The sequence below is a fragment of the Psammomys obesus genome, unplaced genomic scaffold (genome assembly GCF_907164565.1).
Source record: "Psammomys obesus unplaced genomic scaffold, mPsaObe1.curated_primary_1811, whole genome shotgun sequence".
NCBI lineage: Eukaryota > Metazoa > Chordata > Mammalia > Rodentia > Muridae > Psammomys > Psammomys obesus.
In genome coordinates this window covers 2,010,829-2,015,374 of record NW_026590701.1, presented here as the reverse complement: position 1 = coordinate 2,015,374, position 4,546 = coordinate 2,010,829, and positions in this window count along the sequence as shown.

The following is a 4,546-nucleotide window of genomic DNA, read 5'->3' as shown; positions in this document are numbered from 1 at the left end:
CCTCTGAAACTTGTAAGTTCATAGAAAGTTTGTGGCCGAATGTATTGCCATCGTAATTTGGAAAGAATGTAACACGCTTTAAGTAATATTTGTATATCCTGGTGCTTCCGTCTTTAACACTTTTATTGATTTAAGATTCCATTATCTTTTAGTTCACTGTGAGAAGCTGGCTATCAGTCTAATTATGGTTCTTTTGTAGATAATCTGTCCCTTTATTTGACCTTAATATTATTTTTGTCATTGATATATTGTTATTTCAGTGTCACGAGTCTAAGCTTGAATTTATTTTCACCTATATTGCCTTGGATTTTAAAGTTTTCTGTTACTATGTCCTGAAATATTCTCTCTTATTTTATTAGTCTTGCCTATTGTAACGGACAGAATTGAGTTCCACCGAAATTCATGCATGAAGTTCTACCCCGGGTGTAACTGTATTTGGTGACGAGGACATTTGGTGGTTTATTGAGGTCAAATGGGGACATATGGAGGGCATCATTCAGTACAACTGGTGTCCTTCCAAGACAGACCAGAGCTCCGTCTCTGCACCCACCACCTACACATGCACAGAGGAAAGGCTAAAAGAAAATGGATGAGAAGGCAGCTGTCTGCCAGTCAGAAGGGGAAGCTTCACTCGGAGCCAGTCTTAGGCAGAACCTTATTCTTGGCCTTCTCATTCGCAGAACAAAGAGAACATAAACTTCTGTCAAAAAGACACAAAGCCTTTGGTGTTTTGTCGTGATAGTCGTAGCAGAATAATATGTCTATATTTGGAAAAAAGTACATTATGGACCTCTTATTTCCAACTCTCTAATTCTCTCCACCTAGGTTCTTATAACTTTGCATTATGTTATATGTGTTTTCTATTATTTTATTTTCCATTTTAGTAATTCTTTTTTATGAGAAATCTGATACTTAGTTCAATCTTTGAATTTTTTTTTCGATCTTTGAATTTCTAATCTTAGTTGTACTTTTTGTTTCTATTGTTAGATTTGATTCTAGTTTTCTGGTCATTATTTTTTTAGACTCCTTCATCCCTTGAGTATATCCTTGATTTTTAAACAATTGTGTTGAGTTCTTGCATGGACCTGACTAGGGAGGTAATGAGATGAAGAGAAAACAGAAGAGTTGAGGTCAGGTGGACTGCGCTTTCTGATGAAGAAACTGCTGCCTGCACCCAGGAAGCTCAGTGTGTTTGGCGTTTACAGTGGAACAGCTTGGGTTATTGCATGCAGCTGAACGTACAGTCCTGGCATACAGGCGGATCAAGGAGGCAGGCTTAGCTAACCTTGACTGAAGCAGTCTCTGCGGGAGAGCAGTCCTCAGGCTGTAAATGTCCAGGGGGAGAATGCTACAGTGAACATTTTCTGCACACACCATCTTGTGAGAAATATTTTCCACCTTTATTCCAAGTAAGACCGAGCTCAGCATGCTGCTCTCTGTGGCAGGCGTTTCTGCTGGGCTCACCCTCCCATCAGAGTCCCAGCTATGGCAACGTACTGTACCACTCAGCTTCTCATCTCATACAAGCCCAGGTTTTCTGTCCCAACTCTTACATGCTGCTGTCAGTTAAAACCAACAGGTCTGTATTTCCAAACACTATCAGACGCTACTGGCAGCCATCATGCCCGAGGCTCATTATCTCTGTGGAGGTTGTTTGTTTGTTTGTTTGTTTGCCATCTCCCAGCTGTTTATTTATAGAGATTTTAGAATAGTTCTCTATCTTTTTCTTTTTCAGTCCTTTGCACTGATAGAAGTCCTTGGGGCATCTTAGTCTCACATTACCAGAAACAGGTCTGTGAGGCATAGTCAATATTCTCAGGTTACACTTCTGAGATGCCCAGTTTAATTGCACTGTTAGACTTTCACCACAAATTCAGATTTGTATATTCGTAATGCATCTCCAGGCACAAAGCCTCATTTAATTAGGAATATGATGGGCAAAGTCTATAATTAATTCCTTTATTCAAATACATAACTTTATTTCAGTGTTAACTTTATTGCAGGTAATACATTAGAATTTAAAAAACAAACAACAAAAAAGAAAGAGACTTGGCTCTCAAGGTCCTCAGAATTTAGGAGGCAGAACATTGAAGAGACTGTTTCAGCTCCGTGTTATGGAACTCCATGGGTTATGAAGGCTTAGAAAGGAGCCTCTGAGGCAGGCTGGAGTCGAGGAGGGGCATTCTGAAGGCTGGCCTGCACAAAAAGCTGTCCTCAGGAAAATGCTAAGCAAAACCTGATTTGGTCAGTTGGCTAGCATAAGTTAATTTGAGAGAAAACTCATGTGCCCTTCTGCAGAAGCTTCCCACCTTACCCACGGTATGTGGTCACAAAAGCGAGTCTTCCTGATCTGACTCCCTGCAAACCCGAGTTAGCAGATGACAGCCACGGGTCGAGGATCCAGTGCACCTCTGACCTCACTGAACAAAGTGGCCTAGAGCAGAGGCCCCTGTGAGCTGTGTGGAGAGAAACATGGACTGGACTGAAGAACAGAGGATATTTACTCTAGGGAGCAGTGTGTTCCTCGGTAGGGTTGCTGGATGCCAATTTCATATATTGATAATTAAAATATTACTTTGCTGCTACCTTTGACCTCGTTACACAGACAAATAATATCCATAAATTGTCCATCAAACAGAAACAAATTATAAAAGTCAGAGAAACTTGTTCAAAAATAATTATTTTTCAGCTGGATGGTAGTGGTTCATGCCTTTAGTCCCAGCACTTTTGGGAGGCAGAGACAGGTGAGTTTGAGGCCAGCCTGATCTATAGAGCAAGTTCTAGGACATCCAGGGTTACACTTAAAAACAATACATTGAAATACAAAAATAAATAAATATTAGAAAAATATTTGCTAGACCACAGTGATGGACTCCTTGCAGTTTTTGAATGTTTATATCATGAATATAAAACAAATACATGATGAAGAGAGTAAAGTTGGTAGGGAAAGGTGAGTTAGAAGTAACTGTTTGATAATATGTCTGCTTAAAATTTCTTATAAGGCATTTCAATATACTATATTTAATACCCTATTTTTATTTCAATGTAGTATTTATTAAGTGCATACAGTATGCAAAGATTTTTAGGAAACAAAGGACAAATAACACTCAGCTTTTAACCTCAGACTTCTAACCAGGAAAACGAGTGGAGAAGTGCCTGAAAATGTGGATGAAATAAATAGAAAAATAGAAAGTGTTTGTGTGGATTAAAAGGGCTTCAAGATGAGATGCTATATATATATATATATATATATATATATATATATATATATATATATATATATATATATATATATAAAGCTGTTTTTTTTAACAACAATTTGCGGAAGTACAACATATATGAAAGGACACAAATGAGAAGTATGTGGTATCTTTACTGGAAAATGCGCGTGCCACCGTGAACAGCATCAGTCAACAGAATTGAGTGGTTCCACAGTCTTGCTGTGCCTTGTCATTTTCCACGTTTCTTCTTCAAAGATAACGGCCTTTTTTGAGACTTCACATAGGACAGACTTTTTAACACAATCAATCCATTTCTGCTTTGCCTCCTTTGAGTATAGTGTTTGCGCCTCGATCCTGACACTGCAGTATCTGACAGTATCTAGCAACACCAGAGTGGTGTTGCTAGACCAAACAGTGTGTGTTTGTTCCTCTGCAACAGATTCTGATGGTCTCCACGGTCACGGCACAAACCTACACACTCAGGCGGAATGAGACGAAAGACAGAGCCCTCGTCACCTGTCCGAAACCCTGGGCTTTTTCTTTTCCAGAAACAGTGCAATTATCACTTCATAGCTGTGCAAACATTGTACTGTGTACGTGATGATATGAACCCGGACGGTGTAGCCTAGTTGACATCTGGGTTATACTGCATGGCCTTACTGTGCCTGGGCTACAATCTGTGCTGCGTGCTCTTCTTCTAAACACCGTAGGTAAGTAAAACACAATGCTACGGATCTGCCTGTGTGTATATGTGCACACAGAGAAGGTACAGTTAAAAATGTAGCGTAAAAGATAAAACATAGCTTCCTTGTGGAGGCCGCTTACCTAAGTGGAGCTTGAAGGATTCACTGAGCAGATGCTAGTGAATGTGAGGGCCGAGGATATATCTGTTCTTGTGTTACCCTTACCATTTAGGCTACACTACATTTATTTACATTTTCCCTTAATAGCAAGATAACTCTTGCTTTCTAATTAAATTTGAAAAATGTTTTAAAAATTAAAAAAAAATCATTATTTGTACTTGTGTGTGTGTGGGGGGGGTACATGAGTGCGGTGCCTGAGGCCAGACGAGGGCATTGGGCCCCCTGCAGCCGAGCTTATTAGCAGCACAGGCGATTATGAACTTGTCTGATGCGGGTGTCAGGGACCAAACGCAGACCCTCTGCAAGGGCAGTCTACTTTTAACTGCTGAGCCATTCTCTAGGCCTGCTTTTATAATTGTTATTTTTACTTGGTAAACTTTTGTATTTTTAGAAACTTTGGACCCTTGGGAAAATGCTCAACTTACAGTGTGTGCATTGTTGGGGCTTGGCTCTGTGGGAATC